The sequence below is a fragment of the Mus caroli genome, chromosome 9 (assembly GCF_900094665.2).
Source record: "Mus caroli chromosome 9, CAROLI_EIJ_v1.1, whole genome shotgun sequence".
Taxonomy (NCBI): domain Eukaryota; kingdom Metazoa; phylum Chordata; class Mammalia; order Rodentia; family Muridae; genus Mus; species Mus caroli.
Window position 1 is genome coordinate 94,688,619 of NC_034578.1, and position 12,713 is coordinate 94,701,331.

Genomic DNA, 12,713 nt, shown 5'->3' on the forward strand with positions numbered 1-12,713 from the left:
AGAGGAGGAAGAAGAAGAAGAAGAAAAGCTGAGCCAGGCATAGTACTGCATGTCTTTATGGTTTCCTGTTTGTTTGTTTGTTTGTTTGTTTGTATGTATGCTTATTTATTTTGGTTTTTCAAGACAGGGTTTCTTTGTATAGTCCTGGCTGTCCTGAAACTCTGTAGACCAGGCTGGTCTCCAGCCTGGAGACTGATCCCTCTGTCCCTTGCCTCTCAACCACTACGAGTAGAACCTACTGGGGCTGGTACTTGTCTTTAATCCCAGCATAAGAGATAGAGGAGACAGAGGCAAGAGAATCTCTGTGTGGTCAGGACAGGCTGATCTTCTTAACAGCCAGAGCTAATAGAGAGACCCTGTCTCAAAAAAAAAAAAAAAAAGGCGAGAGAAGGCTGAGTTCAGAACATCATCCCCACACTATCTGGTGCTAACAAAGAATACATGGGAATCTTAATTTATCATAGATTGGGGGACGGAGGAGGCAAGGATATGGCTCAGCAGGTAAGCCTGCCAAACCTGACAACCTGAGTTTGGCCCTCACTCTAGAAAGTTGTCCCTGCCCTCCACACAAGTGCTGTGGCATCCTGTTCTCACCTCTAGATACACATACACAATAAGGAATGCATAAACAAACAAACAAACAAAAAGGATGGCCAGGCAGGATGCGACAAAGCCTATGTCAACACACCCGAGTCTGAGGCACAAGGGTATATAAGTTCCAGGCCAGCCTTGTATATGTATTGAGATCCACCTCAAAGCAATTCAAAGTAACAAGAAATACCTTTTAATTTAAAAAAACCTCCTTAGTCACCAAAGAGTGGTCAGGCACACCTTTTAGGCCAGCACTCTTGCAGCAGAGATAGGCAGATCTCCCTATTACCAGTATGAGGTAAGGCCAGCCTGGTCTGTCCACATATCAACCTCCAGGATAGCCAGAACTGCATAGACAGACATCTCATCCCCACCGTGCATCTAATCCTTGACTTCCCCTCACTGACTACAACCTTTTGAGTCAATTATTTACCGTAGAGACAATCATGGAATTCGTGCAAAACCAAATCCACTAGGTAGAACCTTTCCAAAAAGACAGAGTGGAGCCGACAGACACCAGGACTACAGAAAGGCAGACCTTGATTGCAATAAAATAGAAGACTTCTCTTACTGGAAGGGCCTCTCACAGGTGCACAGGGACATTTTGGACTGTTCCAGGAACAGAAGCTCTCCTTAGAAAACCAGCCCAAACAAATGAGGAAATACAGGGGGAGGGGAAGAGGGGAGAATCCAAGAGTCACCGCTTTCCCACCCCGCTTTGCACTTCATGTGTTTCACTATTCTGCTTCTAAGACTTTACATTCCAACATCTTCCCCTGTGTTTCTAATGTGACAATGGACATACGTACAGACTTCAAATTTAGCTTTTCGTTTTCTGAGGCAGGGTCCTGTACTGTAGTAGCCCAGGCTAGCCTTTGACTCATGGCAACCCTTCTGCCTCGGCCTCTTGGGTGCTGGGATTAGCGGCATAGTCCACTTCTGAGTTTTCTATGGCCCTTCTTTGCTAACCAACCTGCTGTACAATTTCCAGGTCTGACATTTCAGGAAGCTCCAGAGAGAAATCGTAAATGATCTGTCTCTATATACAGCATGACTACACTCTCGAGAAAGCAGTCGGTAGAAACCAGATGATAGGCATTTTTCCACAAATAAAGCAGTATGTGGTAACTGAAACAAATGATTGAAAAGATTATACACACTACTGCCAGATACAGGTACACACTCCTGCATGTGTGCGCTGAGCTTGCACGCACGCACGCGCACACACACACATTTTCTGGCACACATATACATATATATAATGGAAGGTTCTCACATGAGCTTGAGGACAGCCTGGTCTACACAGCGAGTCCAGGCCAGCCAGAACAACACAATGAAACACAACCTCATAGAAAGAGACACAGACAACAGAGCAGGCAAAACAATGAGAGAATATGAAAATAAGGTTTGGATTTTCTGTTAATGAGAGGGCATGGGTACAACAGAATGGTAGAAATGCTGATTGCTGGGGTAGTGCACACCTGCAATCCCAACCATGGGAGATGTACGAAAGGAAATCACAAGTCTCAAAGCCACCCGGACTATACAACCAGACCCGGATGCAGAAAGATTCATAGAAGGCAAGGGAGGGAAGGGCTGAAGAGGGGCGGGAGAGAAGGAGAGATGAGAAATTACAATCCAGGAGGAACAGAGATGCTGGCAAGAAGGTATGTAAAGAAAAGTCAATCCTGATGTATCTTAGAAGTGAATTTGAAAGGCTTAAAGAGCTGAGTGTGTAGGTAGAAGGAACAGTGGGGCAGACAGGACTTGCAGATGTACTCCTATAATCACGACTCTTGGAAGACCAAGGCAGGAACATCACTAAGAAGTCAAGGCCAGCCTGGGTTACACAGTGAGTTCCACAGCAGGAGAGACACTGTGTAAAAACCAAAACAAAATGTATGGCCACTGGAATTTTCACTCAAGGATAGATAGTGGGGTGGGGAAGAGTCATGAAATGAACAGGTTGCTAGGCATGGAAATGTACACTTGTAGTTCCAGCACTTGGGACACAGAGGGACCAAGAGTTTGAAGCCAACTTGGGCTCCAGGAGGCCCTGTCTCAAAACAAGTAAAAAAAAAAAAAAAAAAAATAGGTTAGGGAGTGGAATTAGGAGCTCTCTATTTGAATATTACATACACATACACACACACACACACACACACACACACACACACGGTATTAAACTCAATTTCTGCAAGCATGCTAGACAAGTGCTCTGTCCACTAAGTTAATGCCCAGTCCTGACCATATTACATTTAAAATGCCTACAAATTGGACTGAAGGGATGGCTCTTTGCTAAGAGCACCCATTGGTCTTGCAGAGACCCTGGGTCCAGTTTCCGGTTTTTTTTAAGCTAGTGTCTCTGTCTGCGGTCATGCGAGCCTAAAACTCATGTAGCAGCCAGGCTGGCTCTTGAGGATTCTCCTGAATCAGCCGTCCAAGTGTCAGGGTCACAGGCAGCATCCATAAATCATCTCTTTTGTTTTGTTTTGTTTTGTTTTTCAAGACAGGGTCTCTCTGTGTAGCCCTGGCTGTCCTGGAACTCACTCCGTAGACCAGGCTGGCCTCAAACTCAGAAATCCGCCTGCCTCTGCCTCCCAAGTGCTGGGATCAAAGGCGTGCGCCACCACCGCCCGGCTCATAAATCATCTCTTTATTCATTGTTCCCTCTACTCTACACATAACCAGTTCTCTAGCCCTTTCAAATTTACCTCTAAAATTTACCCTCTACAATTTCAGATCCAGAGGATTTCTGGCTTCCACTGGCAACCTGACATTCATATGATTCACAAACATACACTTAGGCAAAACACTCATAGCCGTAAAATAAACTTTAAAATTTTTAAAAAAAAAATTGTAAAGGATGCCTAGAAACGGCCATGGACCCAAAGGGTAGCTCAACGTTGGAACACTTGCCTGGCGAGGACATGGAGTCTGATTCCATCTCCAGAACCACAAAACCTCCATCCTATCCAGATCCACTTCCCCCAAAAAAAATTTAAAAAAAAAGAAAAATGTATAGGTCTAGATGTAGCTGAAGCTTAATGCTCAGGACCGGTGATAAAAATCTGAGTCAACAACATGTGATAATATTTAAAGAGGGAAGAGAATGACATCATTCAGGATGAGCACAGGTAAAGAAATGAAGAGGGACAGCCAGGAGGCCCTCGGGGATTTGGGATGTTTTCAACACAAGGTGTGAGGCTGAAACAAAGAGAGAAAGAAGAAGGTCTGGAAACTCTAAGGCCTAGAAAGTTCCCTGCCATTATCTGAGTCTCCTATCATACAGAGTCTCCACCAAAGCCACCTCTTCCTATCTGCCACATATTTAGCTAATGCCTATCATTTGAAAATCTGAGGTTCAGAAAGACTGGGCAGAATCCCTACAACTGCACCTCTTTCGACTCTGACTTAGGTCAAAGTCTAGAGCACTTCTGACCCTCAGCCTTTTCACTGTGGGCAGCAGGAACAACAACCTACAAAACAGACAACTGGGCTGCGGTGGCACAGCCTTTAATCTCAGCACTCTGGAGGCAGAGGAAGGGGAATGTCTGTGATTTCAAGGCTACCTTGGTCTACAGGGTGAGTTCCAGGACAGCCAAGACTACACAGAGAAACCCTGTCTTGGGAAGAGGTAAAAAAAAATCATCTAGGCTACGGGATTCACTTTTGCTTTCCATATAATTTGCTGACATACACAAACCAAGTTGATTAGGGACCGATCCACCTGAAAAAAATAGAAAAATAAAAACCAAAGCAGGAAAACAGGGCTGGGGACATTAGCTATGGGCATCTTACCCTGTGTTTAGACCCGGGGTCAATCATCAGTGTTCACACACCGAGAGAAGGGAAGCCCGGGCAGAGACAGGACGTGGCCCAACTAGTACTGAAGTGCAGGAAGCCTGCTAGTTTGATTCCCAGCTCAGCATAAAACCAGGCGTGGTTTACAGGTGTGTGGTGGAATCCCAGAACTAGGGTGAAGAGATGCAGAACTGCCCAGAGATGCAAGAAGCAGGAGCTAAACTGCAAGTCGAAGGCCAGCCTAAGGATAGAGCAATATTCCATTTTAGGTTTGTTTGGGTTTTTTTTTTTTTTTTTTTTTTTTTTTAGTATACAACAGGGCTGGGGACAGGTAAGCTCTGGCGTAAAGCACTTCCCTGATATAAAAAGCCCTGGGTTTAAAAAAAAAAAATTAAAATAAATCAACATCTGACTTGTCGTCAGGCCAATGATCTTTAGCACAAGAAAAGCAGCCTGATTTTTCCACTTTGTAAAAACACCCTGACCCTGAAGGTGGAATGTCCTAGTCAGTGAGTGAATCACGAGGGTAAACTAAAGATGCTTCTTAAATCCTTTTGGCTTTAGTGACTACAATTTCGATTTTACCATTTCAGATTTTTGGTCTTCCAAAACTTAGGCAATAGCCTAATCCAAGCCACCCTGATCTTTCACACATTATATAGTCTTTCTACACAGTTCTGTCTTCTGCTTTCTTTTTTAAAAATCTGTGTGTGTGTGTGTGTTCCTCAGATGCCACACATCTTATTTTTTTAGGTAGAGTCTCTCATTGGCCTAGGGTGCCACGATTCTGCTAAGCTAGCAGGTCTACCAGCAAATCCCTGGAATCTACTTGTGTGCCCCTCCCCCAGCAATGGGACTACAAGTGGATGCCACCCTAACTTTTAACATCTATTCTAGATATGCCGAGTTCTGTAATCCAAGGCATGAATCAAAGCCAGCCTAGTCTATAGAGTGAGTTCCAGACCACTGAGGACTAACACCGCAAAGTTCTGTCTCAAAAGATCCATAACACTGCAAGGTTCTGTCTCAAAAGATACAAAACAAAATAAAACAAAACAAAACAAAAAACTTACAAAGCAGTACCAAGACGGGCAAGTGATAATGAACTCCTGGAAACTCAGACTCCTTGGAGATTTCATTACGACTCCTATTCCCAAACATCCATTCAGCACTTCAGAATAAATACTCATCTAATTTAATTATGATGACTTCACCAGACAGTAAGTAACACTGCCCACAACGATGTTTACAAAAGCACTTGTCACTCCCTTCGGATGTAGCAATGCAGGAAAAAAGGAGTATGTTTCCATACTCTTCCTGTGTTTATACTCTGTAACAAGTGACAATTTAAGTGTCACTTCAGATGGGTTAAATACCAAAGTAAGTCAGGTAACATGTCCCACCACCATCTTCCACGTTGTGTAAACTCTGATTCTGATAGGATTCTTAGCACTAATTCACTCCGTACCCAAGACAGGTTTCCAAGTCAGCCTTTCCAAGAGAGAAACTACAGAATTCTAGGAAGAGACTACAGAATCCTACTCTGGCCGCTGTAAGATAACAGGCTCCTTCGTTAAGCAACTCGAGTTGAGCTTATTGCAACACTAGAGCGGTTCGGAAATAAATTTGCCCCCAATGCCAACCTCTACGAAGGAACAAGCCAGAGCCAGCAAGGATGCTGCAGTGAGCGGCTCCCAAAAGCTCCCGTCCAACGAGCACTTACAGCGAGGTGAGCTCGGCCTCCCGCAATCCCGGGAGGTGAGTATTCACAGTTCCCGCTTCACATCTCCTCGGGGTTTTCAGCCAAGGCCGCGCGGGACACGTTAGCCGCGGCACCGGGACTCTGACCGGTCTGAAACCGGAGAGCCCGGAATCGCGCGGTGAACGCTGAGCCGAAACACCTGAGGGTCCGCAGCCGCCGGGCGTCCGCACCGACACCGGCTGGGCCGTTCCGCGCCCGCGCTCTCTGTGGTCGCCCACCGGGCGCCCTCCGCTGCTCGGTGTCCGCCGCCCGAGGCCTGGGCGCCGCGTATCTCGGAGCCCGCGCTCCCGCGGCCGAGCCCGGCAGGAAGCGCCCGCCCGAGCCGCCAGCGCCGCAGCCCGCGCCGCCTCCCGCGCTCACCTGCCCCGCGCGCCGCCACCGGCTCCGGATCCCGCAGCGCCGTCAGCAGCTCCCGCAGCCGTGCCCGCCTGGCTCCGACACCCGCATGCCCCGCTCCCAGTCTTCTGCTGCCTTCGGGGCTCAGCGCGACACCCGCCCACCGCCCACGACCATGGCCGGCTCCGTCGCAGCCGCTGCACCGCCCGACGGAGCACGCGCGCGCCACCGCCGTGCCCGCGCCTGCGCGAGCGCGCGCGCGAGCCTCCCGGGCTCTCCTCCCCGCTGCCCGGCCCCGCCCACCCTCTAGGGCCAATCCCCCGACGCCCGCCTCCAGGCAGCCCCGCCCACTCACCGCGCAAGCCCCGCCCCTCGAGGGGAGGCAACACCAGCCTCGCCCTGTGCGGCTGTCGGTGCCGCGTTCCTACTGCGCTGCGGGCGCGCAGGGGTTGGCTCGCAGAGCACTGCGGTGTCTGCAGCCCCCCAGCTCGCCGCCTTCGGGAAAACCTGCACCTCCCGGTTCCGCTTCTCCGCAGACTCCCCTTTGTTCCCACGGCCCAGCTGGCCTTCCACTCCCTGCGATGTGAACGATCATTTAGATGTAAAGAGTCCAGCCTTTGAAACACTTCTGTGTTCGTCTCTGCACCACCGCAGCTGACGTTTGGCTGCCAAACCTTACACTTCGCCCAGCGCTTTTTTTTTTCTCGCCTCTGTCTCCCTGCTGTCGGGAAATTTCATGGCTCTTTAGTGAGACGCTTGAATTTCACTTACTGTCAGCCAAACCTTGGACGCGGTGGATAGAGCTCAGCGGTAGGGCACTCACATAGCCTAAGAGGTCCTGCGTGGGATACTTGTAGTCTTTTTGTTTACATATAGTAAACCTACTGTAACCTAACGCCACTCTAACAATTCAAGCAAATACTTGAGCAGTCTAGGATAGAATCTACAAGTAGAAGGAAAATGAGACAAGGTGCAAAACAATAGTTTGATTCTGCGGATGTAACTCAGTGATTAAAAAAAAAAAAATCAAGCGTGGTGGCTAATGTCTATAAAGCTCTGCGTTCAGGACCAGAAGGTCGGTGCATTGCCAGGCCAGCTAAGTTACTTCCTGAGTTGCGGACTAGGCAAGGCTGCATAGCAGGGTCTCTGTCTCAAAAAAAAAAACAAAAAACAAAAAACAAACAAAAAACAAAACAAAACAAAAAAAAAAACAGAGGTTAACCTATTTCACCATGCTTGTACGAGTTTGGGGTTTCTACAAGTAATTTTATGTGGAGCCAGCTTTTGAGGCTTCAGCCCATTGCCAGTGGGACATGAAATGCTTAACCCAACTGTGAAGCCCAGGTCTTTTCAGATGTCTAATGAATAGAATTCCCCTTAATATTTAGCGAGCTCACAGCCAGAAATGTCAGTAAAGGACCTTCACACGTTGATCTCAACCCTTGTACCAAGCTTCTTCCTTCCCCTCCACCACAAGGTCAGTCTCATGTCCACAACAGAAGCGAAAGTATCTTGCACTAGACTAGCAATGGCTTTCTGGCCAAGCAGAAAAGGGTTGGTGACACAAGCCAGCCTGGCAGATCTGTGAGTTGAGGCCAGCTTGGTCTACAGAGCAAGTTCCAGGAAAGCTAGGAGTACACAGAGAAACCTTGGAGAGAGACAGAGACAGAGACAGAGACAGAGACAGAGACAGAGACAGAGACAGAGACAGAGAGAGAGAGAGAGAGAGAGAGAGGCAGACACAGAGACAGAGACAGACAGAGACACAGAGACAGAGAGTAAAACAAGAAGCTTGCCAGTCAAATACCTGTAAAGTTTCTGTGAATATTGGGGATGGAAATGCTAGAATAGGAATGTACTATGACAAAGAGTGGATCGAGGCCTAATCTTTACACTGTTCTTTGCTGATAGTATTGCTATGCAGTACTTGGAAAAGCTACCTGGGAGATTAGACACCAGGGAATTTCGAATAGTCTGTGTGTGATAAGAGTTCTGTGATGTGTTCCTCTTTGCGTTGTTTTGTTGCTAAGATCCTCACCCACTTGTCATCGGGACCTTATAAAGAATGAGTACACTTTGGATGTATATGAATGATTTAATCACACATTCATGCTTTGATTTGTAGTCCTGCATGTTTTAAAAGCTTTGAGCTTGAAATGATCACACAATAGCTTGAAAGGGTGCAAACAGAATAGTGGGTTGTTTGGCTAGAGGGTAATAATTTGAGTAGATAATTAGGTTTTCTGGTTTTCAAAAGTTTCGATACAATAAAATCTTGTGTTGTTTTAGAGGAAGGGATTAAATGCCTGTCAGCCCCGGAAAGCTAGGTTCAGGCACCCATCCCCATCCTCCACCCCCAACCTAGCAATGAAAGAGACACGTAATCAGGAGATAGGAATGCATGCATCCCAAAGAAACATCCTTATGGAATCTGTGAATGTGACCTTAGCTGAAAAAACAATGCTTGCAGATCTAGGTAAGTTAAATGTTTTGAAATGGGCTCATCCTTCCTTTAGAGTCGACCTAATCCCGAAGATAAATGTCCCTACAAAAGAAAAGGCAAGGCCAGGCCTGGTGGCAACACCTTTAATCCAGTGCTTGGGAGGCAAAAGCAGGCAGACCTCTGAGAGTTCGAGACCAGCCTGGTCTACAAAACAAGTTCTGGTACAATCAGGGCTGTTGCACAGAGAAACCCTGTCTCAAAACAAAACAAAACAAAACAAACCTAGAATGAATGAATGAATGAATGAATGGCAATCCTGTAATGCCAGAACTCAAGCAGCCTGAGCCTGGGCTAAAAACTGTGAAATCGTGTCAAAAGAATAATAAGACAGGAGAAAATAGAAGGAAGAAAGTTAGAGGCAGCCTGGTCTACATAGTGAGTTCTAAGCCAGCAAGGGCACCTAGTGAGACTGAGACCCTGAGTGGATAGATAGGTAGATAGATAGATAGATAGATAGATAGATAGATAGATAGATAGATAGATAGATAGATAGATTAATAAAAATAAAAAGAGAGAAGATAGATTTGACAAACAGAGGAAGGTAATGTGAAGAGTGTTTATACATCTTTTACAACCTAGGGACACTAAAGTTACTAGCAGCTACGGGAGATAGGGGGACGTAAAGCAGAGTCTTAATTCCTTAAAAGGAACCGACCTTGCAGGCATCTTGACATCACTTTTGGAGTTTAGAACTATAAGGAACTAAATTTCTGTTTTTAAAAACAAAACAAGTCAAGACATAAACTTGGCAATGATTTCTTCAACCAGACCAAAGTCTACTGTAGCCGTTTTAGTATAATACTGCTCATAACAGCAAACAAACAGGAAGGACGGAAAGGGGGGGGGGGGCATGACTGGGAGTCCAGTCCACTAGTTTGTTTAGAGGTCTTATTTTATTAATTTTGACAACCTCGAACATCTGAAGTTCTGGGATTGCAGGTGTGCATTACAATTCTCATTAACTCGGTTTTTTTGGAAAAGAGAAAGAATTGCACATGGCATAAACTAATTACTATCCCAGAATTGGGGGGAAAGCCTAGATGGTGAACTGACATAAAGGCAACCTCATCCTATCCTACCTCCAAGGCTGGCCTGCTGCCTCTCTCACTCTTCTTCTCTTCAAAGACCAGGAGAGAAGATCCAGCCTCCCATGTTCGTGCCACGAACCTTGGGAGGAAAGGGACAGAAAAAAGACAGAATAAGCATGGGGGGGAGGGAGGGGAAGACCAGGCAGCAGCCATTTGTGTAGAGACAGACAACCCCTGCAGTGGGAAACCTACAGATAAGAGAGGGAGGAACTTCCAAAAGATAAGGTGAAGCAGAAAAGATGCCCCATACCCATCTCTTCTTGGCTCGGGTGAGAAAAACACCCTTTCATAAATGCTTGATACCGGCTTTATTGCTTATAAGTGTATGAATGCTGACTTGGCCCCTTAAGGGTGAGGCATATGTGCTAGGGTTGATCCCTGGGCCTCATAGGATGCTTGTCATTGCTATGCCATCCTGCATCCTGAGCCCACAGTTTGTAGGTTATTATTTATTTTTATTGAATTTTTTGAGACAATGTCAGGTTTTGATTTTGTTTGTTTGTTTGATTTTGGTTTTTCAAGACAGGGTTTCTCTGTATAGCCCTGGCTGTCCTGAAACTCACTTTGTAGACCAGGCTGGCCTCAAACTCAGAAATCTGCCTGCCTCTGGCTCCCGACTGCTGGGATTAAAGGCGTATGCCACCACTGCCCGACTGGGTTTTTTGTTTGTTTGTTTGTTTGTTTGGGTTTTTTTTTAAGATTTATTTATTATTATATCTAAGTACACTGTAGCTGTCTTCAGATGCACCAGAAGAGGACGTCAGATCTCATTACAGATGAGATCTCATTACAGATGGTTGTGAGTCACCATGCAGCTGCTGGGATTTGAACTCAGGACCTTCGGATAAGCAGTCGGTGCTCTTAACCACTGAGCCATCTCTCCAGCCCCTGGTTTTGTTTTTTTAAGTGATCCTGGCTAGCTTTGAACTCAACAATCCAGCTGTCTCATCTTCCCAAGTGAGGAGATTACAGATATTGATCACCATGCTTGTCTGGAATCATTTTTTTCCTGTTGTTTGCTATGCTTTAATTACTTCTTTTTTAAAAAATTCTAATTTTTATACAATATATTTTGATTGTATTCTTTACCCTCCCCCAAATCCTTCCAGATTCCTCCCACCTTCCCGCTCACCCAACTTTATGTTCTCTCTCTTGCTCTCAAACACACACACAGAGTCACACACACAAATAACATGGAGTTGATTGTGCATAGGTTAGCTACTTTTGAGCCTGAAGCCTGCCCTGGAGTGTAGTGTATATAATGCTGTGACACTCCACTGGAGAAAACTGCTGGTTTCCCTCTTCCAGACTTTTTTTTTTCTTTTTGGTTTTTCGAGACAGGGTTTCTCTGTGTAGCCCTGACTGTCCTGGAACTCACTCTGTAGACCAGGCTGGCCTTGAACTCAGAAATCTGCCTGCCTCTGCCTCCCAAGTGCTGGGATTAAAGGCATGTGCCACCACCGCCCGGCTGAAATTTTTTATCATGACCACTTATGTGGTCTCTCTATAATGTGCCTAGTTTGAATATGCATCTATCCGCAACAGAAAGCATTCATAGTCTATAAGTAGTAGCACACACCTGTTATCTTGGCACTTTGGAAGAAAGGAAGGTCTGAAGTAAGGCCAGCCTCTGCGACATAATGGGTTCCAGGCCAGCCTGAGCTACTTAAGATTGTGTCTCAACAACAACAAAAACCATAGGAGAGGACTGAGATTTACTGAGGGAATAACTGTCACTGAAGAAAGAAAGCAGAAGCGGGGAGGCAGATGGCTAGAGAGCATGACTGTGTGGCCTCAAGGGTAGCTCCAAGGGCAGGAAGTAGGCTGAGAAACCAGCTTTGCAAACTGCGAAGGCCACTTCACACTGTAGTTTAACAAATAGTTCTTCGCGCCCTGTAAATGCGTGGACCTAGAATGATGTCGTCCTGTACTGGGAAGGCTATAAGGATAATAAATCAGATACTTTACAAGTCATTTCGTGCCAGTATATGTAATGAGTGAGATCAAAGAGAGGAGTCCTGATATGGAAGAGGTTTGAGTGTGACTCTGCCTTGAGGAATGCGAACTATTTATCAACAAAGGCTCTGCCCTGTTTGCTTGTTGACAAGCCTCTTTAAACCACAATTTAAGTTACTTTTATATTTAAGGGAAATAATCCAAATAAATAAACAATTTACACAGAGTACAAACTACTTAGGAAGAAAGGAAGGACTGCTGGGTGCCTGGGAGGTGGGGGGGCGGGGGAGAGAGAGAGAGAGGATGTTTAGCTTCCAGGAGGATCAGGTCTTATTCTCCAGCACCAGAGAGAGAAGGGAGGAAAGGGAGGAGGGGGGGGGAGAAGGAGAGGGAGAGGTGAAGTTTTTGGAGTTTAAGGCTTACATAAGCAATATAAGAAAGCGTGTTGAAAGAATGATTGAGGTAGAAATGTCCACACAGCACTAGTCCACCTGAAGCTTGTCCTGATTCGCTGATAACTAAAGTCTTGGGGGTACAGTTCACCTCCCTAGACAGTTCTCAAGGCTCTTTCAAAACAAAGCCATAACTTTAAAGAGAATTGCTAAAAGAAGAAGAAGAAGAAGAAGAAGAAGAAGAAGAAGAAGAAGAAGAAGAAGAAGAAGAAGAAGAAGAA

General features: G+C 46.0%; 1 protein-coding gene across 2 annotated transcripts in view; it reads right to left on the bottom strand.

Moving 5' to 3' along the window:
- Positions 1-6,738, bottom strand: part of Pik3cb (phosphatidylinositol-4,5-bisphosphate 3-kinase catalytic subunit beta) — a 104,077-nt gene extending 97,339 nt beyond the window's left edge. Inside the window, exon 1 of one of the 2 annotated variants that reach the window (XM_021171807.1) lies at positions 6,518-6,738. The gene's annotated coding sequence lies outside the window, so the exon portion shown is untranslated. Of the gene's footprint in view, positions 1-6,118; positions 6,290-6,517 lie in introns of those variants that run through there. The other variant, XM_029481349.1, reaches the window with a different exon arrangement.
- Positions 6,739-12,713: the final 5,975 nt, after the last annotated feature.